Consider the following 27,790-nt stretch of genomic DNA (forward strand, 5'->3'; position numbering starts at 1 on the left):
ATCAAATCATTTATTGAAATTAAAACTTGTCTAATAAAAAAAGATTTCGCGCAGACATCGAGCGTTATTATTGAAAAAAAAACATTATTGGAGGCAATAAATAAGTAAACCAAATATCTGTAACAACAACATTGTAACATTAGTGAAACCAGTGAGTGACTTGCAAAACATTCGGAAACAAGAGGCACTGGACAATGAGTGTTTTATTTCCTTTTAATAAATTTTAAAACTTGTTAAAATACGCTCAAAAGTCCTGATAAATTAACTATTGTCTAGTCATCAGAAACGTCAAAAAAACTTATCATTTCTTCTCATAGAGGGCAGTAATAGTCAATACATGGTGGCATAGTTTGGTATCGCAAGGAAAAAAAAAACAACCTACATTGTACTTCCCTAATGCTACTACGGTTGTATTAATATCGGCGCTGTCAACTAAATAATAATACTTAATTACTTCTAAAAAATATGATATTAAAAATTCATCACCTCAAACTCTAACAAATGCATATCTGGACCAAAATTTGACAATTTAAAAAAAATTGCAATGTGAAATGGAAACCAAGTTTAATGATTGATGATAATTTTTTTTCCATTTTTCGTGATATTGGTAAATCTGTGGAACACATGTCCCAACGATAAGACAATCTCCTATCATTAGTCAAATTAAGCGAAGAAAAGACTAAATAAATCGAAAGTGAGAATAAGAATTTGAAGACAAAGACCCAGGATTTGGAAATAAAACTAAATAAATCAGAAATCTATAGTCGGAAAAATATTGAAATATGCGGTGTTCCAGAAAAGATAGAAGAAGATATTGAAGTGTATTGATTATGATACAATTATAAATTAACTTATCAATGAAACTTCTTGGTTTAGTTTTACTTTTTATTATTTTGACCAACGATCGCTTTCGCCTAAGTAGGCATCTTCAAGACCGGTGAATCGTTTACAAAATTTACAGTTTTTATACTATTCTTAACATATTTTGGAGATAAGATCAAATACGTATTTTAACAGGGTACAGAAACATAAATATTTACAACTGTTTGCTAAACAATTCATTTTTGGAAGTTTTCGGACCGAAATTGGGATTAAGCTTTTATTATTTAAAAGGTGGGAAAAGAACACATGGCGAAATACAACAGAGTGGGAAATACACGTTTTAACAGATACAGTTAGCACAATACTTGATTTTTGACAAGGAAGTTTACATACCTATAGATGAATGACGAAATCTTTTAAGGTACATACTTAGATAATACATTGTTAATGGAATGAAGTCATTCATTTTGCTAGTTAATTTTATGTTAATTATAATATTTTAGTAGTAAATAATTCAATCAAAAGGAGCGTAGTTATAACTACAATATATATATTAAATTAATGGTTTAAGTAAAGGAGAGGTCGATAATTCCAATTGTTGGTTAATTATTACTGCATTAAGTTTAATTCTATTAATTTCTAATGATTCTAATTTATCTAATTTTTCCCTTTGTTTCCAAAATGTAGTAATTCAATATTGTTTTCGTTTCACTGATAAGTTTATTTATAATTTTATCATAATCAATAACTATGGAGTTTTATCAAGAAATATCAACAAAAAACATCAATATTGAAGTGTACATTAAAAAAAATTCTTCTGTAGGTAGTTTCAACTTGAATCCTCATCAAGTAGACAACTTAACGAGAGCTCGCCAGTTAAAGGGTAAATCTCCTTTGTCGAATATGATTGTAACTTTTAAAAAAATAGGCAGACAACTTCTTGGCCTCAGTAAAGTCCTTCAATAAAAAATCTAAATTGAGTTCAGATAAATTAAATACCACTCACCTTAGCGCCTTGGAGAAAAAAAAACAATATATATCAGTGAACACTTGAGCCCATCACAAAAAATATATTTTCCCGTATGTATTTAAATATATTTATAATTTTCTCAAACCGAACGGTTTGGGTAGGCAGGAAGAAATTGCCTTAAGGCGATATGCCCGCCCTTATATGTATATATATTGTATATGTATATAAAGTGTCAAATAAAATAAATAAAATAAAAAGAGCTGAAATCTTTATCTTACGGGTTTTAGGTCTAAATAACTCCCTAGAATGGAAGTCCAGCCAGTCTGAGAATCATTTACTTAAATCATTGTTGAATTAACTCTACAGTTATGCCTGTTTTCAAAGACAAAACTCAAAGTAAGGAAAATACATTCTAATGTCTTCTCCTTTAAGTTATCTATTGCATACAAGATTAGAATTTACTTTCCTCATGGTGATTTTTGTCCCTGAATGTAAATAACACAATATTAAGAACAAACAAGTATGTACTCGTAGGTATGAACAAAAGTATGTGCAAAAACTATCGACGCACGTCAATAATTCACTAGACAACATATTTCAACAGATATACGACAAAAACTTATCAATTTATAGTCTCGCCTTGCGATTTGAACAGAATATTCATTGATTCATTTTCTGTAATTATTATCTATTATAACGACGCTAAAAAGGAAAAAGTTTCTAAGCGACATGTAGCCACTTTACAAAAGACTCGATAAAAATTTCTTTTTTAATTAATAAAGAATATCGTATATTACATTTTTTTTCAATTATGCAGGTATCACGTAAAAATGATACGAATGCATAAGATTTTTTTGTTAATTAAATACAAATAAAAACAAACTTGAATTGGCAATTTTGTAAAAGTGGCTAAATGTAATCAGTCAGAGGCCGTCTCACGTCATCTGTCGTATCTGTCGCACACGAATATTGTGAAAGGTAGTTTTTTGTATGATTTCTTCCAGTACAAACTTCATATGCTTATATACAAGGGGAATTTCTATTTCAGTAAGCTATAACTGTTAGAAAGGATAGTCAAACAAACGCTGAAATCAAAAAACTTAAGCCGTGAAATTAATATTTCGAAAGATGTTGACCCTTTTTACTTGTCACTCTGTTTTTTTGCACATGCAATGAGGTGAGTTATTTTTAATAATTAATATTATTAAAATTCTCCGATCTGAATTATTATTTTACATTTACTTCTGAACTTATTTTTTTAATGAATTACGAGAGGGAGGGAATCTTTCTCTATTTGTTTTAAATTTACATCTAAATTTATTTTTTAAAGTGAGTTAAGAGAATATTTTTCATTTACTTTAAATTAATTATCAGATTTTCGATTATAATTTTGAAATTTCATTATTTGCTTACAAAATAAAAACGCCTCAAAGAATATTTTTATAAATGCCAATAAATTTAATTATTTTTTACCTTTCGAAAATAAATAAGTAGTGTCCTAAATAACAGATGTATTTAATTATTATCATTGTTATAGATAATTTATAAAGCGGCAAAATCGATTAATAAAGATTTTAATTTAACTAATATAGCACATTCGAGATCTTAATTAACCAAGGCCCTAAAAGCCGACCAACAGATCCGTATGGCCGATTTAATAAGACTAAGAGAACAGATTCACTGTAGTCTTAAATGCCGAATTAAAAACATGATATAAAAGTTATTATTGTTATTAGTATAAGGACTTTTATTATTTCAAATAACAGATTATTCTAGGTCCAAAAAGCCGAATTAATTAGCATATAACGGTCGGGCCAAGCCGTTTGTTGCTTGCTAGTAATAGATGATTGAAAAAGCGCTTTTTTTCTTTAAATTAGCTCAATTGCTTAAATGTTCAATTGCAAATAAGTATAAAAATAGAAAAGTTTAAGAAACTACATAAAATATTTCAATGCCCGGATATTTTATTTTGGCATTAGATGGTCGAATGTAATTCAAAAGGATATTAATTTTAATTAAATAATTCCTGGAAACTCTCAACGAGAGTTTTCAGGAATTATTGAGGAACAATAAATATTTCTTGAGCATTTTTTACATGCGAAATAATCAAGGTATTATTTTTATTTAAAAAAAATATTAAGAAGGGTTGAAATATTTGTTTTTTATACAGGTATAAACAGCTTCAAAAGATTGGTTTATTATAAATGATTGTTTGATGATTAAAATTTTGATCATTTTTGCGTAAAATGTTAATTTAAAGTATAAAAAAGCTTAATTCGTAATAGCCCATTGAAACAAAATAAACTCATGCATATATACACAGATACATATATACATAGATTCCATACACATATATACATTTATGCATTATCATACAGTAAGGTTTACAAATACAAACATAAACAAATACTCATATACTAGTACATATAAATAAACATACAAACATATATAATACTATATTAGCTTACTAGACAGATGTGGCAGCAACAGCCACGAGGAATAATATATGTTTAGTGGAGAGATGAAAATTACCACTCGATTTTGACAAGCGTCATTTATCGCTCACACGTAATTGCGTACGACATTTGACGTCCGTCACGTGTCGGGATAAATATAAAACGTGTTTGTAGGCACCTTGAAAGATTTTATGGCATGGAAATATATAATGTTTAATGTAGTTCTTACCTCTCTATTTTGGGTGATTAGGTTGCTATGGCTTGTACATCAATGGAAAGGAGGACAAAACTGGTAGATATGTATGTATTTGTTATATATATAATGAAAAACCTCTATTTTTTTCTCTTTAATATTATGAAAAAGGATCAGGTCAGGTTAGGGCAGCCATGAAGCACTAGTAGTTGGTCTCATGTTAGGATAGTTGAGTAATGAGAGAGCCTTGTCACTTGGGAATACAGGATTTTGTCCAATTTCGGATTTCGATTTGTTGAGATCCAAACATATTACACTGGTTTTGCTCGGATCAAAAAAGAGGCAGATGTTTTTTTTATTTTTAATTAAAGGTTCTCTAAAACAATACATCTACTATATATTTCAAGAGACCAAAATTTGTTATGGAATTAAATTATTCTTGGACATAATGTATTATTAAAAAAAAAAAAAAATTGTAAATAATTTAAATAATGTGTCTTCACGTGTCGAGGATCCTTAACAATTTACTTTTTATATATTTTGCATGTGAGAATATACAAAAGGACTTAATATACTGAGAGAAATTACAAAAGTATTAAAACAGCTATAAACACAATGTATTTATTATTTTTAAAATTTTTTTTTTTTTAGTGTACACGGCACAAATGCCTTTTATAAAAATAAATAAAACAGTGTTTTATTACAAACTTATAAAACATGACCAAAACTGTATTTACCTATTAGACAGTTGTTTTATATACACTTATTGCATTATATTATAACACTATACGATACATTATACTAAACATACTTAAATAAAAAATATAAAAAAATCTTTGGGTTTAATTTCTGTATATTATTAATATACAATTAAAGAACAAAAACATAACGTAAAATATATGTTTGTGGAGTAGGTATATGTAACTATATGTATTATTTATAAAATACACAGGCAGCATTGTCGCGGTTAATTAATTTAAAATAAACTCGAGTGTTAAATGACGTTTATCCTCGTGGGTTAAAAATTATCAAGCAATTGGACATGCTAGATATTTTAGATCTCAATAGCTCCCAAGGAAAGAAATCCAGCCTGTCTGCAAACATTTAGACATACTAAAAAAAATGTTGAGTTTGAATTATACTCACGGCCTAATCGTATAAGTGGAGAGTTCTAAGCATAGTTCGTAAGAACGGCTGACATAGTAAAGAGAGATCTTGCCGTGTGACGGGTGCGGTAGCCAGGGGCTTTTAGTAATAACTCTGATTAAAAAATAAACTTTTGAGGTTTTTCCATCTTTGTTTTTTTTTATAAAAAACGTAAATGAATGCATAGTCAGGTACATTTGTTTTCTGTGGTTCAATTTTATCAAAGGAAGCAATGCAGAGAAACAAATTATTCATGTGGACAATCACACGACGAAACATCAAACCGCCACGCGATACTTTCCAGGATATGTATACCTTCAACAAATGTGTAGTTCAAAGAAACTTTTACATATTTTAAAAATGTTAAGTTTAAAGAAAACACTTTCAGTAGTTAGTTTTAACGTTAACAGGCTCAGAAGCAAACTTTGCGTCCAGTATTTAATTAAAACTTCGCTATAAGAAGAATTAGCTAAAAGTGTTTATATTGCAAATTAAAAAATAGTTTTTGTTCCAAGTAAAGTTAGCATAAACGGATTATTATGAGAAAATGGGAAAAAAGGTCTCATCCGCGTTGCGAAAACAGCTTAAAGAATAATATTTTGCAAGGTGGAAATAATGGATATTGAAATAGAAAATAAGTTCATTGAATATCTCTGGAGAAATAACTTACAGGAAAGAAATTTCACTGGAGACAAATTAACTGTGTTATCGTTTAACGTAGCAATACAATTGTATCAAAAGTATTTTTTATTAACACGTTATAAAAAAAACAATGTTATTTTGGTTTCAATTGTTTAGTAGACGATAATTTTAAAATAAAAGTGATTATTCATACTAATTTTATAAATGTGAAAGCATTTGTTTATTTATTTGATTTATACTTTATTCTTATATTTAAAACAATAATATTTCCACACATAAATTACTGTTCTTTCATTCTTTTTTTATGTAATGAAGGAGAAATTCAAAATATACAAATTCTTCAAAATAAGGCAATGAGGATTATACTCAAAATAAATATATATTCTAATGTAGAAAGAATGCACAAAGAAATTGGCTTGCTCACAGTAAAGCAATAAATCAAATATAATGTTGCAATTTTCATACATAAAATAATTAAATGATGGGGATGAATAAAACAAAAAAAATAATAAAATTTAACCAACAATGTTATACATATGAAACGAGGGGTAAAAAAAAGATAAGATTACTAATGAGGAAAAAAACAGAATCTCAAAACTCATTGTACAAGGGATTGAATCTGTACAATGAGTTACTTGAAGAAATAAAGGAAATAGAAAAAAATGAAATATTTAAAATTAATTAAAAAATATGTTATTGAGAAATTTTGATAAAAAAATTGTAATATTTTAAAAAGTTTGTATTTGTTCTTAAGATGTTATGAACTTACTTAATAAAGCATAAATAAATAAATATACAATATATATACATATAAGGGTGGGCATATTGCCTAAAGGCAATTTCTTCCTACCTACCAAAACCGTTCAGTTTGAGAAAATTATAAATACATGGACATATTGAATCTTACAATTTTATACAAAAATTAAAAACAAAGATTAACAAAATAAAAATATATATAAAAAAATTAACACTATACTATGAAGAGAGGAGAAGGAATGAGAAGGAAAAAAGAAGGATAAAAAACAATGTAAATATTTAGATAGTGACATTTTAATCTTGACTTAAACGTAAATAAAGAAAGGGCGTCCCTGACATAAGTGGGTAGATTATTCCACAATCCAGCGGTTACTACTGTAAAAGAGGAGGCAAGAAAATTAGAGCTATGACAGGGTATTAAAAAGGTTCTCTCGTTACTAGAACGAAGATATAGTCTGTGTTGTGAAAGAGGTTGGATGAGCTCTCTCAGATAAACAGGCGAAGTGGGATTATTTAAAATATTGTGAAGAAGTGATAGAATGTGAATGTTTCTTCTATGCCTGATACTGAGCCCGTGTAGTTGCGTGCGATACTCAGTTATGTGGTCAAATTTGCGAAGATCAAAGATATAACGAATACAAATATTCTGCAATCGTTCTAACTTATCAAGTAATTCAGAGTTAGCATCTGAATAACATACATCCGCATAGTCAAGTATGTTTTTTTACTAAATGTTATTACATATTTGTAAATAACCACTTATCTACTTTTCCATGTCTATCAGTTTCAAGACTTACCCGTCTCTTTGTCAGGACACCAATTAAACCAACATGCAAACCAACATGTAAAATCCACTATACACCTTCACCATAGTTGTTGCACAAAAATATAAAACAATCACGACATGCATTTTAATAAGCACATGCACTGATTAGGACAAAAATGCACTGATTAAATTATAAAAATATTCTATGCTGTTTGAGAAATAGTTGAAAAAAAGTGGGGGATGGAGGGACGGGGTGAGCTTAATAAGTTTAATAGGGTGACCATTACAGTGGAACGTCGTATAGAGGACTATATTGAAAGTTTGTTAGATTATTTTATAGGAACATTATTTTTCAAAGCTTTCCTAATGGGAAATATTTCCGTATTATTTACTTTTAACCCTTTTTTATTTGTAAGTAAGATTTTTACTCCTGTATATTAATTAAAGCCATGATTTAAATTGATTAGGTGATTTGCAAATTCAGAGAAATTATTATCGTGAAGACACCTCATATGTTTTTTAACACGAATATCCAAATTTCTTGACGTTTTTCCAACGTAAACTGAAGTAAACGTAAAGACGGTAAGTGGTTATTTACAAATATTTAATAACATTTAGTAAAATGTATGACCTCAAAATTAATGCTTTAAATATGAAAATTATAGTATGACCATTTTTTTGCGTTTCCTTCACGTCTCAAAAGAGCGACGGGTTTTTTTTTTTTTTTTTACATTTGGATATCTGGAGAGGCGAGAAATAAAATAGGATGCTATGTTTTTATCCCGAATCAAAAAAAGCACAATGAAAAAAATACAAAATATATGAACATTACATTGCAGGTTTGAGGTCACCACCGAAGTTCGCCAGGGTTGCGTCCTTGGATCGTTCCTTTTTATAATCCTTACGGACTTCATCCTAAGGAAGTCAATTCCATTAGATCGAGGAATATCCATCTCCCCCTCCCAAAAACTCGGCGACCTAGAGTATGCCGATAATGCAGTTACAGTTGACGATTCAGTCGGGGATCTTCAGGTTACTGTAGATAAGCTAAAAGGAGTATGGCGCATGCATGGGTTTATAAATCAGCATTGCAATAACCCATGTAATGTGTAATATTTCGTGTCTTGATGCTCAAAATCCCCCGACTCTGTCAAACCAAATCATCGAAAGGGTCAAGAGTTTCAAATACCTAGGAGTGTATGTTACAGAAAATGGCAGCTTTAAAAAAGAATGGGAGTGCGGCTAGGAGTAGAAAGCGCAACATTCAGCAGTATGAAGGCTGTCTGGAGATCGAATATTTACTCAGTGAAAACCAAATTGCGCCTATATAACTCCTACACAACACCTGTTCTCCTCTAAGAATACGAATTGTGGCATCTCACTAGGGCCCAAAACAGGCGTGTTGAGAATAGACGCCTTAGAAGGATCGGACGCGGAGTCGTCAAGCGGAGGCGATACGGTTGGCTGGGCATATACTGCGGATGCCTCCTGAGAGCCTTAACCACGCTTGCCTACTTTACAAGGTAACAGGTTCTCGACGTGCTGGATGTCCATTGCTGACTGCTCGTCGGCAGTTTATGTCAGAACTTTGGGACGAGAACCTGACTGGGGAGGACACACAGAAGATGGCAGCCGATAGAGATGCAAGAGGGCTCTGTGGATACCATATGATCCGACTGGGGAGCGGACACAAAATGATGATGAGATACGTTATTTAAAAAATAAAGGGGGATATCGAAAATGCATATATTTTTTTTATTTTCTTTAATTGCTTTGGTTTATTTGCGGTTAGTTTGGTTTTCTTTTTGACATAATAACGATGCTACATCACCATCATCGTATTTCTTTTATACCGATAATTGAAAGACAAAGCTTCTTTCGATCCCGATAAAATATATCGTAACATCTGGAAAATTCTCATTGATTAACAAAAACTCTCATTGATAAACGACACAACTAATTAATTACCTAAATATCGGGTTGTGGTACCGTGGCTAGTGATGCGGACTCGCGGATTAGAGGTCCGAGGTTCGAATTCCACTCTACGCCAACTTGATTTCCATTTTATAATATCTCCTTAACACAACGTGAGCGAAGCCGCGGGTAAAAGCTTGTAACAAATAATCAATGAACAGTAAAGTTTTTTTCTGATATTTCTTCCGTTTTTGGCCGAAACCGCTGCTGAAATTATCAGATACCGAAATCGAAACTTAAGTCACTATTAAATACCCATTACCTACACGCTGTAATACGTAATTAATCAGTCCTAAAACATTTAAAATGTATCCATTGGAAATCTTCCCTCATTAAAACTATGTTTATACCAGACCAGTCTGAAAATGCCCATTAAAAGGTGAAAGCGCTAATTTGTCAAACAAATAAGTGGAAATGTACCAAGTATTTTTAAATAAATAACTTATATATTATGTAAATGTAAGTAATTACATCATTACAATGGAATTCCATCAAGAATTGTAAATAAATTATTTAAATCAAAAAAAGTTTATACATGTGTTTTCGTCGGCTTCGTGATGCAATGGTCAGCACGTTAACCTACCATGCAAGAGGTCTTGGGTTTGATTTCCGGCATAGTTGACCTGCAATATTAATTTAAAAAGGTGTTTTCACACTATAAAATTTCATAGTCCTTGGACTGAAACCTATACCGTAAGATTTTTTTTTATTTATTAATTTTCTTATTAAGAAATATTTGCGTTTTAATGATTTACCAAATATTTCATTTTTAGAGCCATTTTCAACGAGTTGTAAATAACTCACTATTAGAAAATTGAAATAAAGTTGGAGTAGAGTGGAATTCGAACCACGGACCATTGATCCGTGAGTCTGAGATACTAGCCACAGGACTACAACCCGATTTTGATCCCAAGATTGATCATCTTACCTTCATGTTGCAAAAATATCAAGATATGATGTAATCGGTGTACCAATGCAGTGCCCTATACACCATGAGCTGCGAAAAAGGAACGAAAAAAAAATGGTGGACATTCCTTTTTCAACTGTTATAATACATCTAAGAGTCTACTCATAAGTTTAACTTATTTTAAACTTGCCTTTAGAATTGCCTTATTTGAAACTTTGTTTTTAAAGCAAACACGATATCTCAAACCCAGCATTCTGGGGAAAAGATTGTATTGAAAAATCAATAAACAATTTGTTTGCACTGGTTGTGATTTTCAATATAACGATAAAATTACATCCGTGTGTTCCTAAGGACGTTGGAAAAGCAAATAAAAGTCTGTATTTTAATACTTTTACTATTAGCTTTCTTTTGACAAAGAGAATATGTCAATCACTAATGATGTTACGTAAATACCACAAGTACCTTATTCAGGAAAAACAAATGAGCATTCGAGTATTGTAAGATTATATTTATTCATTATTATGAAACACGCAAATAACAATACAATATTTGGGTTTTTTCCAAAAGAAGTTTTTCAAAACTGAATTCCAGGTCATTTATTTATTTTACAGAAACAAGCAGTCGACAATGATAATAAAACATTAAAAAATTCGGTTAAAGGACAGACCAGCAAAGTTTCTAAATACAAATCATACATTTAAATTTATTTCAACAAAGAGGGTAAACATTTTCGAGAAGGGAAAGGGAGAAGGGAAATATGGAAATCGAGGCATTTACAGGGCTTATGACCTGTCATTGGCTGGTTTAAGTAGCCACTTTACACACTGTGTAACATTCACCATTCTGCCCATGTTTGAACATCCACATTTACTCAACTCTACCTTCTGTTGACTTTTGTGAAGTGAAAGAGCTGAAACCTTTATCACGTGGGTGAGATTCATCCAGCTGAACCAAATCACCTACAAGGCAACGCCTGAAAACAATTTTCCAATGTTTATACTTTTTCTTCTCTCCCACCCTCTCCTTCAATCTATATTATAGGTATATGTGTGTTTGTATTTATATTTCAAGTTAAAAAAATAATACAGTCGTATAAACGAAGTATGGAACATTTAATCATTTTATATATAACAACAGAGACAAATAATATTTTAAAGACGGTGATATGAAAGTCTAGGCATTTACAGAGCTTATGACCTGTCATCTGCTGGTTTAAGAGGCAACTTAATTTATTTATTTAAACATTTTAAATACATATACAGTTTACTTACATATATGCATAAGGGCGGGCGTATTGCCTTGGGGCAATTTCTCCCTTCCTACTTACCTACTTCCGGCCTCCGTGGTGTAGTGGTCAAGACGCTTGACTCACACACAGAAGGTTACGGGTTCGATTCCCGGTAAGAACACAAGAATTTTCTCAACCTTGCGTGTTCTGTGACGTAATTCACCAGTGGAATTGGGCCTCCTGGCCTGTTGTGATGCAAAAAAAATAAAGGTTTTTTTAATATTTTTTTCGTTATTTTATTTTATTTCATTTAGGAAACCAACAGTTCTTCATACATATTTATAGTAAACAAACATATATAGTGTATAAACTCAGAACCAATAACAGATTTCCACAAAGTTTACAAAGTTAATAAAGATAATATAATACATGTAAGTACATACATATAAATATGTTATTTTCATGTTTATATTTATAATAAAAAATAGAAAATAAAATATTTTTAATGAACATTTATTGTTAATGGGGCGGGATAAGGACAAGGATCCATAAAGAGAGGAAAGGAAGAGAAGAGAGATGTATATATGTATTATTAAAACTGGCTAATAAGTTACAAAATGTATTTTAAGTGTCAATTTTAAATCTGACAAAGTGATGTTTGTATAGTCTATGTCTTTAAATTTGGTATTGTACACTGAAAAAGTCCAACGAAAAAAAGCATTTTTAACACACGATGTTTTACTTATTGGTACATAAAACAGGTGGTACCTTCTACAAATCCTGTCTGGAATATGTTTTGTTATTAAACAAAGTTATTTTGCACAGTCAACTATTTTCGTCATATTATAAAACACAATATTAATGAACACATTATATATTTTGAAAAATTAAAATTTACTAAATATCTACACAATACTATGAAGGGAGGAGAGGGTAAAAAGGGAAGGAAAGAAGGAGGAGAAAGGAAAAACTAAAATATTCAGGAAGTGACATTTCATACGTGATTTGAATGTAAATAAAGAAGGGCTATACGCGTATTTTTTTGTCCCCATCAAAGAACAACAAAACATTGGTTTTTTCCAACCGTATTAATTAATTATTCCTTCATTAAAAATATACAAAATATAATTTTTATATCAGAGTGACAAGAGTCAAGACATTATTACCCTGACGGTAAGTTTCGTTTTTCAAAAAGAGAATTTGTCGGCCTCTTGGTGTAGTGGTAAGCGTGTTTTCTTACAATGCAAAATGTCGCGAGTTCGATTCCTGACATGGTTGACACGAAATATTTATTTGAATGGGTGTTTTTTAAGCTAGAATATTTCATAGTCCCTTTACTGGCACCTGAAGCGTAAGACTGATCATCTTTCATTTATGTTACAATAACTTATCATAATTCAGTGCCCTATGCACTATTAGATGCTGAAAAGGAATGAGATGATGATGATTGTTTTTAAGCACTTGTTTTTTATTTTTTCTACAGACTGGTTTCAAGGCTACACAAGCTTCTATATCAAAGTATAATTAAATTATTACTAAATTGTCCCGTGATAAAGAAGCTTGTACGTGATTGTTAAAATTAAGTGATTAAAAATTAAGTTAATTTATTAAAAAAATATTATTGTTTACAGGCACAAAAAAAAGGGAAATAATTTAAAACGCACGCGGTAGAAATAAAAAAAAATGAAAAAGAAAAAAATGATATTTATTACTGAAAGGGTAATTATTTATTTGAATGTAGAAATGATGATGTTTTTCGTAAGATAATTATTGCATTATTGTTTTTATTGTGCCTGGTAAAGAAAAAAAAAGGGGTGAGGTGTCTCTGACGTAAGTGGGTAGATTATTCCACAATCGAATAGCTACTACTGTGAATGGGTATTATAAGAGTTATCTCGTTACACGCACGAAGAGATAGCCCATGCTGTGATAAAGGTTGGAAGAGCTCTCTCAAATAAACAGGCGATGCGAGATTATTTAAAATATTGTGAAGAAGTTGAAGTATGTGAATGTTACTGAGCCAGGAATGTGAAACATTCACAGAGCGTAAAGTTGTTCGAATAACATTCTACCAAGGGAATAGAATCCAGTTTTTTTCTACGACAATTTGAAAAAACTCAAAATATTTTTGATAAAACCAACTGGAAGAAAAAGAAGTATCAAAATTGATAAGAACTTTCAGGCGTTATTAACTAGTATGTAGGTTAAAAAATTTCGCCAGAATTTACATCATTAAACGTTCCAGCCCTTTAACTTCACCAAGATCAACAGATGGAAGAATTTAAGGATTATAAATGTTTAAACGTTGGCAGAACAGTGAATGTTACTGAGTGTGTAAAGTTTTCACTTAAACCAGCCAATGACAAGTGATAAGCCCTGTAAATACATTGACTTCTATTTTCCCTTTTATAAAATTTTCTCTATCTCTGTTGTAATGTTTTTATAGCTCCCAAGGGATTTTAATTCAGTTCTTGTCAAGAAAAATCTGGACAAACAAAAAATATTTTTCAATTTTAATATTTTGTTACATTTCCAATATATTTTCAAAATATGATACCCTGTCATTTATTATTTTGTTACGTATATTTTGTAAAATATTAACTTCGTGTTAAAAAATAATTCATCAGTCGTTCAAAAAGTATGGAATACGGTATGGTTTAAGTGGCCGCTTTACATATTATGTAACATCCATATATGTATCCATTTATCGTTTGAACATCCATATTCCTTCAATTCTTTGATTGTCTACTTTTTCATGTTAAAGAGCTGAAACTTTTACTGATGCAGGTAGGATTCATTAAGCTGAATATTAAACCTTCTATTCAACGCTTGAAAATTAATTGTTTTAATATTTTACACGTCTCCTTGGACCAGTTAGTTTAATCAACAATAATTACTTTTTGCATATAAAAAAAAAATATTTTTATATTTTGAATATTTAATATACAAAAACAAATGTCATTTTCATTTGGATTGATTTTCAGATCATTTAAAAATAGTTATAATTATTTATACAAAAGCATAAGATTGAAAAACCTTTCTCTCCAATAAGGAAGTTCAGTGGATAGACAATCAAACTAACCAAAAAAATATGTATCGTATTATCAGCGCTATGATTTTTTAAAGTTTTGCATTATTAAAACTACTCCGTCTGTAACGTATTAAGTTCTGGATTCTTTGTTATTTCGATTATAATCTGGTTTCCGGAAACAGGAAATCTATCACAACGCTTTATTATTGATTGGTTTTGGAGAAACGGTGACGTTGTTCAAAGTAGTTCTTTTTTATTCAATATTTTTTTCATACATTTTCGAGTAACTTCACTGTAAATTTAAATTTTCTAGTTTACACTGCGCGTAAGAAAATATTTTGTATATTCAGTTTCTCGTAGCACTGAACTTCCTCATTTGCCTACCTAATTTCATGCCACTGTTTGTTGTGGAGTATCTAGCGTAAATGTACAGAGATCAATAGAATTTCGATGAATTTATGGGCATATTTCTATTACATATCGATATTGGCTAGTCTTCTGCATAATGCGTAAAACCAGAAAGTCATTGTTGTTGTCTGCCTAAGTAGATTTTATTTCATGCTTTATATCACGTTTTAACCCTTAAGAAATCTTTTTGACTGACAGATTTTCATTTCTCAATTAATCTCAATAGGGTAGCAGTTCTACATTACATATTGACTAAAATATTAAAGTTGAGATTTTAACAGTTTTTCGTAGTACAAATCATTGACAGCTTTACGTCACCTAAAGCTATGGTTTCCTAAGACAGCGGTACCGTCACAAAGCGGCCGTCACGGGACGGCGGATGACGTCATTAAAACGTTGACTATGTAAATCAATGGCGCTGGTTTCCTAGAGAGCGTTGACCGTGAACGTAACGTCGAAGCAACGGTGCCGCCATTTGCAGGACGGCCGTCACAGCGGTGCGAACTGTTTTCGAACGGTTTTTGTCGCGAAGCGGTGACCGTTTGGCTGTCAAAATGAGTGCAAACGTGGTGCGGAATGTTGAAAATGTCGAAATATTGATTAATTTTGTAAAAATCATGACGATTTATGTAATGGAAGGGCAAAGACTATTAAAAAGTCGAGTTGAAACAAAGTTCGTGAAGAAATATCGGGACAACGCTTGAAATATCAGGTATGTACTAAAATGTAAATAACAATAGAATCATATAAAAATAACAGAGCAAATGTTTATAAGCTACAAGAAAAAAGCTAAGCATCTATCATAATGTTATTTTTCTAATTCAAAACATGTATTATAACATTGTTTATACGTAATAGATTCCAAGGAATCCTAACCTATTTATTGTGTCTGCAGATAATTGGTTGAATTCTATATTAAAATTTCGTAAGGTATCCAAAGTAAAATGCTTTTATTGGATTCAATTATCATTTTATTTTTTTTATTTACAAGGGTGTAAAATGTGACGCATTTTGTCTTGTAAGGACATTATCAAACTTTTTATTAGGTTACCTTACCAAATCCTAACCTATTTTGAAGTTGACATTTTATGAAATAACACACAACATTTCAGATTAAAAGTCACATGGGTGTGATTTAAAATAAGGAGTTCTCCATGAATATTAAAGAGTTAAGAAAAATGCCTGGAACATAATCTTAACAGAGTAAGTTTGATGAATTTTAAATAAAATATGCCCTTTGAACATGAAATGAATACAACAAATTTGTCGATGGATACAAATAAGTATACCAATGTAATTCTTGTATGAACATTACTATAATATTTTTTCTGCATTAATTATTACATTTATTTATTCTAGAAAGCTACAAACACCAAAGAGTAGTCACCAACATAAACAATTTTTGTTACAACTGAGAGGGAAAACATTTTTGAGAAGGGAATACTGAATTTGCGTCGTAGGTGAATTGGTTCAGGCGAATAAATCTCACCCAAATGATAAAAGTTTCAGCTCTTTTACTTCACAAAAGAAAACAGATGGAAGAGTTGAGGAAATGTGATGTTAAAACATAGGCAGAATGGAGAATGTTACAATGTGTAAAATGCCTACTTAAACCAGCCTATGACAGAGCATAAGCCCTGTAAGTGCCTAGACTTCCATATTCCCTTCTCGAATATGTTTTCCCTCTCTGTTGCAACAAATTTAAAACTAGATAACTCCCTAGGGAGGAAATTCAGCCTGTCTGCAAACATTGGACATACTCAAAACATTGTTTTCAATGAGTAAACTAATGGCACAGAAAAACGATTAAATATAGACATACTTGGGACTTATTAATACATTTGTTCCAGGATTCTTATCACCGAATTCAATTAAATAATATGGTATGTAAATGAGCTCCCATTTATATTTGAGACAAGTTCAAACTAGTTTTATAGCAACTCCATAAACACCAGTAATAAGTTCTTATTTAGATACATAAGGTAGGTTGCAATAACTTTCCTGTATATTCATTGTGAATTTTATTTTCAGAATAAGTACATACTACAAAATTATTTTCACCCAAGTGCAGATCAAGATACGAGTAGTGAGAGGGTAGATACTCTCCCGATAGTACTACTAGATTTGCTGTGCGAGTCGAACTCAAATGTTTGCCAGCAGAAATTACTAGGCTCCCGAGCGATTTCTTCACTGCCTCAAAATGCAAGGACAAGGGGACATTCGTCAACGACCTACGACTCAGACTCGCAGACATCAGACAAACACCAGGCATCCACCACAGTCCAAAGAAAACCTTTATCCACAAAGAACTTCTCAACACGAGCCACGTATTTATATTTACTGACTGCCACAGAAGACCATTCCAAAACGCCATACAATGTAGAATAGACGGGAGACAAGACTTTCTGAAATCTACCTTCACTATTGTGATGGAAAAATCCAATGACACCATACCCACAGCAGTACTTACTTCGGACTCACCAGATCCACCTCCAGGAAGGCAGACACTCCCCTGAAATGAACACTTGCCAGAATAATACTGATCATAAAAACAAAAATGTACTAATAAATATGAGCAAACTATTTTTACCTGGATGCAAATTATGTTTTAAATACCTCTTATGAATGTACACATTATTGTAATTCCATTTTGTATTATAATTTTATATGTATTCTTCTCCGTTTTTTAGATCATGAGAAATGTAGTTTATACTCACATAATATATTTTCTATTACATAATATTTATGTAAATTTAGGATTATAATGAAAAATCCTCAAGTATGCTATACTAAAATGATTTCGTGTTTAGCATTAGGTCTTATACTCATATATATACATATAACTCATAAAATATTAGTTCTTTATACAAATATGAACCAAACTTTTCTTCTTTAAATATCTCTTTGTAAAAAGAGATATTTAAAGAAAAAAAGACAATAAATTTAAGTTAATTTAAAAAAACATCTTAAAAAAATAATAACATATTATGGTAAAAAAAGCAATATATTATTTTTAAATGCTATTCTAAAAGTAATTCAAATAAGTTTAAAAATATAAAACCAGCAGTGAAAAAAGAAAGAATAAAAGTCTTTCAAGTGAAATGTAAAAGAGCATCAGAAATTCAAATATATTAAAAAAATATTTTGTACTTTCTCCAGCCTGTCAATATAAGTAATGTATTGTGGATTCCAAATTATGGATGTAAATTCTAGGTGAGTACTTACATAGCTATAATAGAGTAATAATGAATTGATTACAATGTCTGCTTTGTAATGACAAATGTATTCTTTATGTTTGTTGTTACTATGTAAAATACTATATTATATTTTGACAGACTTATAAAATGAATTTAATTATGATTCAAAGAGGTTGGATATATACTTGTATGATAGGGAGCAGATGATATTCCTAAAGAGTTAAAAGTTATACAATACTGTGTTGTGGGGTACATAAATTATTAGTTAAACGCTGAAGACATTTTGGTTTCGAACTTACAGTTTGTAGTTTATTTATTTATTTTATTTTATTAAATATTTGGGTAAATCATAAGAACGCAAATATTTCTTTTTTTAAAAAAATAAAAAATAAGTATTAAAAACAACAACTTTTTAACATAAAAAGACCAATAAAGTTTTCATAAATTAAAAAGATATAAACATTAAATGTGACAAAAAAATAAAAAATAGATAAGAATTTTAAGTGAGAAAAGAATAATTAGTTATGTATATTATTACATATGAAAGTTATAAGTATATATTATGGTGTCTGTAAGAAGTAAGTAAGACATTTTGGTTTCGAACTTACAGTTTGTAGTTATGTATATTATTACATATGGAAGTTATAAGTATATATTATGGTGTCTGTAAGAAGTAAGTGTATAATAATTGTAATTTTTCAGAAGAAATCTGTACAGTTTATATATAGTAAGCAATATTAAGTTCTGATGTTCCAGTATAAATTGTTACTACAATTATTACAAGTTTATATATGTATATTAAAGAAAACGTAAAGTAAAGTGAATTCTGGTTCTTTTGTTTTACAAAGAGATATTTAAAGAAGAAAAGTTTGGTTCATATTTGTATAAAAGTACAAATATTATATGAGTTACATATAATATATGCGTATAAGACCTAATGCTAAGTAATCTCACGAAATGTAAGAAAGCATCAGAAATTCAAATGTTTTAAAAAATATGTTGTACTTTCTCCAGCCTGTCAATATAAGTAATGTTTTGTGGTTTGTAAGTTATGAATGCAAATTCTAGGTGAGTACTTACATAGCTATAATAGAGTAATAATGAATTAATAACAATGTCTGCTTTGTAATGACAAATGTATTCTTTATATTTGTTGTTACTATGTAAAATACTATATTATATTTTGACAGACTAATAAAATGAATTTAATTATGATTCAAAGAGGTTGGACATATACTTGTATGATATGGAGCAGATGATATTCCTAAAGAATTAAAAGTTATACAATACTGTGTTGTGAGGTACATAAATTATTAGTTAAACGCTGAAGACATTTTGGTTTCGAACTTACAGTTTGTAGTTTATTTATTTATTTTATTTTATTAAATATTTGGGTAAATCATAAGAACGCAAATATTTCTTTTTTAAAAAAAATAAAAAATAAGTATTAAAAACAACAACTTTTTAACATAAAAAGACCAATAAAGTTTTCATAAATTAAAAAGATATAAACATTAAATGTGACAAAAAAATAAAAAATAGATAAGAATTTTAAGTGAGAAAAGAATAATTAGTTATGTATATTATTACATATGAAAGTTATAAGTATATATTATGGTGTCTGTAAGAAGTAAGTGTATAATGATTGTAATTTTTCAGAAGAAATCTGTAGAGTTTATATATGGTAAGCAATATTAAGTTCTGATGTTCCAGTATAAATTGTTACTATAATATTTACAAGTTCATAAATGAATATTAAAGAAAACATAAAGTAAAGTGAATTCTGGTTCTTTTGTTTTACAAAGAGATATTTAAAAAAGAAAAGTTTAGTTCATATTTGTATAAAAGTACAAATATTATATTAGTTACATATATATGGGTATAAGACCTAATGCTAAACAAGAAATCGTTTTAGTATCGTTATCGTTTGAGAATTTTTCATTATGATCTTAAATTTACATAAATATTATGCAATAGAGAATATATTATGTGAGTATAAACTCCATTTCTCATGATTTACAAAAAGGAGAAGAATACATATAAAATTATAATACAAAATGGAATAACAATAATGCGTATATTCATAAGAGGTATTAAAAACATAATTTACATAAAATTTTGCATACTATAAAACTATGTAATAGTACTTAATGTTTCCTAAATAAAAGAAAAAAATATTTCTTTCTCTTATTTCTGTTTACAGGATATCATGATTTGTTCACCAAAACACTAGAAATTGGCCCTGTGAAGGAATAGAACGCACCAAGATCAGTTACAAATAAAAATGTAGTTATTGCATATATTATTTTTATTTAATCAAAAACATACACCTTTTATTTTATAAATTATTATGTAATGTATTTTTTAAAATTATTTGAGTATGATCTTCTTCTTCTCTGGTCTCAATCCTGGGATTGGCTGGCAGCAATTCCTTTCATTCTTCTCCTCCATTCCTCCCTGTCTTGTGCGGCTCATTTAAAGTCAACATATGATGAGCAGCGCACGTCCTCTAATAGGTCCTCCAGGTACTCTTGGCGTGGGCATCCCCTAGAATTTGTTCCCTCGGTCATCCCCTCCATTGCACATGCAGGCCTTCTTGACGTATTACATGACCGATCCATCTCGCTCGCCTTTCGGACAAGGTCCTGAGCAGGTGCCTTCCACCTTCGATTCTTTGGAGAACCTCCTCATTTGTAATGTGGTCTCTCCAGGAAATTCCTAGTAGTCTTCTATAGGACCACATCTCAAAAGCCTCTAGTCTCTGTTTATCTCTTTCGGATACGCACCATGTCTCGCAGCCATACATCAAGATACTCCATAAATAGGTCTTGATTAGGAGTATTCTTAGTTTTAGGTCTATATTATTTGATTCTTTTATTTTGGACCTTTTATTAAATGCAAGTCTAGCTTGATGTATACGGCTGTCGACCTCGCTCTTAGACCAACCGTCCCACGTTATTTTGCTCCCGAGGTAGAGAAACTCCTTGGTGTTCTTTAGTGGTATTCCCGACATCACTACTCTCATCTGGTGTTGCATTCGGCCTACAGTCAGTAGATTTGTTTTGTCTTTATTTATCTTCATACTGTAGTTATTTTGAAGAATGCTTTCCATAGTTGTAAGGGCTCTTGCAGTTCTTCTTCACTTTCAGCAACCATAGCAATATCGTCAGCAAACCTTATCATATCCCATTTAGTATGATATTAATAACAATAATTACAGGATTAAATAAACTAAAATTAGTTATTATATAGATGTGATTATAAGTAATTATGATATTTTACAAATTGCAAATATTTATCTATAAATCCAACATACTCAAGGAATACTATTTAAAAGTTTAACATATAACATCAAATCAGAGAGACTAAACATATATTATATAAACTATAAATCATATATTTGTTTTTACATTATAAATTTAAGATGTTTCTATCCCCTTGTATCAAACACACACTCACCCTTTCCACAAACCCACCCTCACACTCATATACACTAACTCTCATATTCACATACCTACCAAAACCTCACTCAACTCCAGCAATATTACAGCACATTTAAATCAAAGCTTTCTCTCACTCTCTAAGACTTGCAAATAAATAATACAATAATAAGCTCCACTCGTTTGACGATAACAGCCGAACCTCGCTTCTAAGTTATCGTTTTGAAATTTACTCAAGAGTAAATATTCTACTTTATGTATGGAAAATATATATAGGATCAACATTGAAAACGCATCCAATGTAGTAATGGGGGATTTAAATTTTTGTACACCTAGAGACTAACTCTCAGGTATTGAGAGTCTCCAAGTTTTTAACCAAAGGGACATGTTTCTTAGAAAATTTTTATGATCTACACTATCTTCTCTAATGGGTTCCTTGTGAAGATTGTTGAATCTCTGAAATTCAAATACACTTTACCCATTTACAATCTTCCACCATCTACAAAATATACTTTTAAAATCTAGAGTACTCTCGGGTTCTACAAACAGTTCTGGATTTTTAGGCGCTACGCACTTTAAACCCACCAATTGTTTTCTCATTAAAAACTTTTAACTCTAGGGATACATTTTGTTTTAGAATGTTGCTTGGATATAGGACTTTGTATGATATCATGTGCCCAAATTTGATCAAGGTTTTTTTTTCAAGATCATTAATGAATTTCGAATGTTGAAATTGAGCGTCTAATATTATACTGAACTCATTTAAATGAGGATTATTTTGAATTGATCCAATTATTGCAAACACACTTAATAAAATGTAAGTACAGGATCAAATTTGAAAAATAAAGTTCTACTATTATCTAAAGGGTGAGGTAAACTAGGGAGTAATATTTTATCTGTTTGAAACAATTCAAATGCCTTTTTTGTTAATAGCATTATTATCGGATATCAAAGATATTGTGAAGTAGGCCTTGTATACAAACTCCTGACGTCACTGCAACCTGTGAAGATCTATTGTGATGGATTAAATTAATTAAAAACAACTACTGCACAACATCATTATACTTACAGAGGAATATTTTTCTTTAATGAAATGAACAAAGATAATAAAAAGTACAGTCAGGAATACAATATATTTAAGAAAGAAGTAAAAAATTACATCTATAATTCTTCTATATGTAACACTGATTGAAAACATCGTTAATATCTTTTTTGTAATTTATTTATGTTATTCTAAAATAATCTATTATAAGACATCACTCCCGATTATGTACACAAGAATTGTTTATTTCTTTTACGTAATGGGAAACGTTAATGTAAATATATGTAATTGATTAATGTAAAAAATTGTATTTAATATTATATTTAAATTTGTTATTAATAAATTTAAAAAAAAATCTATTGCACCTATAACTTTAAGAAATCCTCTCAAACAAAATAAGCCGGATATAACTAGATTTGTTCTGGACACTGGCTTCATTCATTATAATATAGTCCGGTGTTTTTCATGCCAATTGATGTTGATGTTGAAATAGTTTGGTGACTAAATTCGTGTATATCAGCAGAGTCGTCTTGAATCTGGAAGATTTATCAAAAGTTAATATCTATAGGAATTAAACATTTACGTATTTAAAATTGTCAAATGAATTGACAGAAACGATACTTACATATTGCCAAAATTATTATTCATTACATACCTCATTACTACCCCAGTACCGAATAGCAAATAGGCCCTGGAGTTCTACTGGTATTTTCTCATCTCGTTTGTGTCCTTCCAAATCGAGTTTTACTAGAGTAATTATGCGCCTCATATTTTCCTTCGAAAAACAGTATTTCTCCTTGAATTCACTGTCTTAAAAATCTTAAAAAGAGTTGACTCTTTTTTTAATACAATTTTCGTGCACGAGAAGGTCGCATGCCTTCGAAAATGTTTAAAATTAAATAAAACTGTGACAAACTATTCATAAATAACGACAAACATGACAGATCGCATTCTAGGGCATATTTTTGACAGATAAGCTGCCGTGGCCGCCAGATATGACAACGTTTTCCTAGGAAACCACTCTCTAGTCACCGTTTCGGCGGCCGTTCACCGCATCACCGTTCGTACGGCCGTTAAGATATCGGCACCGTTTTCCTAGGAAACCCAAGCTTAAGCGTCTTGTATTCGTGGACAACGTATTATGCTTTAAATTATATAAATAATGACGACATGAAAAAATAGTTAAAAAATACTTCCGTTTAATACGTGTGTGTGCTCGTTTTTTTTAAACATTTTTGAGAGAGTTTAACTAATTTCAATTATCGTTTATAACTCCACTACAAATTATTTAAACTTAATAGCAAGCATGTCCCAAAATTCACGTAAGTGATTTTGATAGAAATCACAGGTTAACAATATCTTAATTTTTTGTTAATTTGTAAATAATAGAGTATAGGGTTTGTGCATGGAAAGCCCATCGGAACACGCACAGCGAAGATAGTTCATTGAATAGATTATGAAACAACAAGTGGATGCGACAGCGAATCACTGTTTGGTACGGATTTTGGGCTGGACGCATCATTGGACCATTCTTTTTAAAAAATGCGGCTGGTCAGGCAATTACAGTTAATTTTGCTCTCTATCGCGACATGACAATCTTTTGTGCCTTAATTGCAAGACATAGATGTGGACGGCTTGTTACTTCAACAAAACGGTGCCATATGTAATACAACCGGAGAAACAATTTAATTCTGAAAGATTCATTACGTGGTCTTGTAACTTCCCATTTTAGTGATTAGAATTGCCCGCCCAGATCATGCGATTTAACGCCGTTGGATTTTTTCTTTAGAGTTTTTGAAGTCTTAGCTTTATGCCAACAAGCTAACGAATTACAACGCTTTGAAGGAGAAAATTTACCACTGCATCAATGAAATTCAACCAAATTTATGCAGAACTGTCATAGAAAATTACGACAAAAGAGTGCGTATTTACTAGTAAGCCGTGGAAACCATTTATCCGACACACTATTTCATACATAACCTAATGCTGTATATTTTATTTAAAAAAAATACAAATTTGAATTCAAAGCCCGTGTTTTCTATCAAATTAGTTCTTGCGTAAATTTTGGGACAGCCGTTCGATTAAGGTATTAAAAAAATGTGTTTGTAGGTTGTGCGAATAATAATTACTGGAATTCTATCACACTGTAGTCTTTTTTTAGTTTTTATGGACTGCTATAAACTTTTCTCTCGTTCCTACGAACTGCTATCTGATGGGACATCGGGCATCGGACGCGACTGTGACATCTATTATGTACAGAACTTTTACTGTGTAATTAACGCTCTTGTTTATTAACTTTATAGCACTTTTATGTAGAGTAATTAAAATAAAATAGTTTGCGTGAAATATAAATAAGTGAAATGAATGTCATGTTTTCCATTTCCTGTTTTTACGAATCCATATTTCAAAACAAAACTGTTTGTTTGTTCGCAAGTGGAGAGAACTACAATTCTAACTTCAGTTTAATATCTAACGGCATCGCATTTGAACAGCGGAACATCTGTTGTTTGCCCAAACATCTCTTATAAGTGTAATGTAATATATCCCGTACAGTTTTCCAGTATTCGACCAAACACAAAGAGTGATTCTGTGTAATTTGCTTTGACTACCATAGCGCTGCGAGCATTGAGTGATGCTTAACACGACCAACAAATTAATCTACCTTAACTCTCTCACCTGTATAGAACAGAATATTGAAATAAGTAAGTACAAAAGCTTACTCGCTTACAAATGTTTTCAGCGCATATTGAACGAGGCGGTCGAAATTGAGTAATTTTTGGATTGAATTATTAATGACGTTTTGAAGCGCGGATCGCTGATCTGAATGTCTGATTAATGGTTTATTCCCTAATCAATTTGCAGCTACAAGTACTCTGTATATTTGTATATAAATTATTCTGCTTAGCTGGAAAGTAGTGTTCGTGATTTATTGGATTAGTTTTATGAGCTAAAGGTTTAGTTTCGATCGGATTCCTTTAAGATACTCGTAAATATGCACTACATAAACTGATGATGGAATAATTATAAGCATTTGTAGTGGGAAGTGATGAAATCTGTTGAGTATTAACAAAAGCAATAATCATTATTGCGAATTTAACATAAGTCTTACTTAAATGGTAGAAATTAAGCAATAACAGCGGATTAAGCAGAATTCGCCTAGCATTAAGTGAAAATTCATTTTGCACAAAGCTTTCTGCAATTTAAAAAACCTGAAACCGAAACAAATAGCTCACCAACTTTTTTCTTGGCGAAAAAAATTAAATCAGAGACTGAAAATCCTGGAGATCCTAATCAATCTTTTAGAGGAAAAAAAAAGTAGATCAAAAATCCTAGATAACAATACGACTATTCGGATTTGTTTACATATAATGGTATATCCGATAAATATAATTCAATGGAGCAAACAAAATAATTTTTTCTTCAATGTTTCCAAATGTTTTGTAATGGCATACACAAGAGCATCCAAAACAATATACTATCGTTATCTCATGGACGGAGTGAAGCTTGAAAGGGCTTCAACGTCCAGAGATCTCGGGGTGTTGTTTGATACTCAGTTATCTTTTAATCTTCATATAGTTAATCATGTAATGACTCCCTTAAAATGCTTGGTTTTGTTCTTAGAAATGCAAAGATCTTTTCTAATAGTCAGATTATGAGGACATTGTATAATTCCTTGGTAAGAAGTCGTTTGGAGTTTAGTTCCATTATTTGGCCGCCACATGAGGCTCGATACTCTTTGATGGTGGAGAGAGTGCAGAATTTTTTTTTGCGCTATCTGTACCTAAAATAATGTGGATATTATCCTTGGCTCTTCCTAACCGTCTTTTTACTGGAGATGCTAGGCTATCAGTCATTATTAAGGAGGAGGGACGTTCATTTGGGTGTTCACTTTTTCCAGCTGATCAGTGGTTGCATACATAACTCTGAAATTCTAATGGATGTAGGTCTGTTCGTACCTGATAACTATCTTCGACAAAGACAGCATCGATTGTTTTACCTACTACGATGCAGAACCAACCTGCCAATGGTTATGCCGGTTGGTAGAGCAATCTTGCTACTTAATCGCATCGCCTTGGATGTCGACATATTTCACGACACTGGGCCTTCCCTTAGGAAAGCACTTTCTTACTTTTAATTGCTCTTTTTACATTTTGTTATATTATTTTAATAACATAACTATCTACTGTAATTTGTAATCTATTATTGTATTTATTATGAATTGGGTCTTTTTTCTGTAATGTTCTAAATATCTGAATAAGTAAATGAAATAAATAAAATAAATAAAATGAAATGAAATCTGCATCAAATTATGTATAGGGCACTCCATTAATACTACAATCGCAACGTGTAGGTGATTAATTGTGATTTGTAATATTGCGCTCCTCAATACATTTAGAAACTGCGTTCCGGACGAGCTGACAGATAAGCGCCTCGTTTTCCGCTCAGCCTCCTGTTCTGCCGTAGGGAAGGTGATTATATAAAAATAAAAAAAAATTCATTCAAGATAGTATTTATTTTATTTTATTTTATTGAAATAAACGGCACTTAGTGCTTTTTACATATAAGTTACCAATACAGTTAAATAAACATATATGTAAGTATAATTTTATAATTATTCTGTATTACTTATGTAATACAGAACATTTAAAACAATATTATAACTAACAAATTCAGAAAGTCTAAAAAAAAAACTTTATAAAAAAATAAAATATTACCAGTTAGAGAATTATCGATAAAAAATAATAATTTGCTATTAGAAACACTTTGAACCAGTTTGAAAAAAAAATTAGGAAACAATTTCAAATTACACCA

General features: G+C 30.6%; 2 long non-coding RNA genes across 4 annotated transcripts; one reads left to right on the plus strand and one right to left on the minus strand.

Moving 5' to 3' along the window:
• The first annotated feature begins 15,640 nt into the window (after positions 1-15,640).
• On the plus strand, positions 15,641-19,073 carry LOC148278292 (uncharacterized). 3 transcript variants are annotated; one of them, XR_015823225.1, is made up of 3 exons: positions 15,641-16,011; positions 16,412-16,938; positions 17,331-19,073. It is a non-coding gene; the product is annotated as an uncharacterized LOC148278292 (long non-coding RNA). The 3 variants fall into 3 exon arrangements; XR_015823227.1 differs by having other exon boundaries at positions 16,412-16,592; XR_015823226.1 differs by having other exon boundaries at positions 16,412-16,502.
• A 4,339-nt stretch (positions 19,074-23,412) lies between these two features.
• On the minus strand, positions 23,413-24,080 carry LOC148278293 (uncharacterized). Its single transcript, XR_015823224.1, has 2 exons — positions 23,634-24,080; positions 23,413-23,514 (listed from the first exon to the last, which is right to left on the minus strand). It is a non-coding gene; the product is annotated as an uncharacterized LOC148278293 (long non-coding RNA).
• Positions 24,081-27,790: the final 3,710 nt, after the last annotated feature.

The sequence above is a fragment of the Micrasema longulum genome, unplaced genomic scaffold (genome assembly GCF_059751315.1).
Source record: "Micrasema longulum isolate JH-2025_06_02 unplaced genomic scaffold, ASM5975131v1 h1tg000898l, whole genome shotgun sequence".
In the NCBI taxonomy this organism is placed as follows: domain Eukaryota; kingdom Metazoa; phylum Arthropoda; class Insecta; order Trichoptera; family Brachycentridae; genus Micrasema; species Micrasema longulum.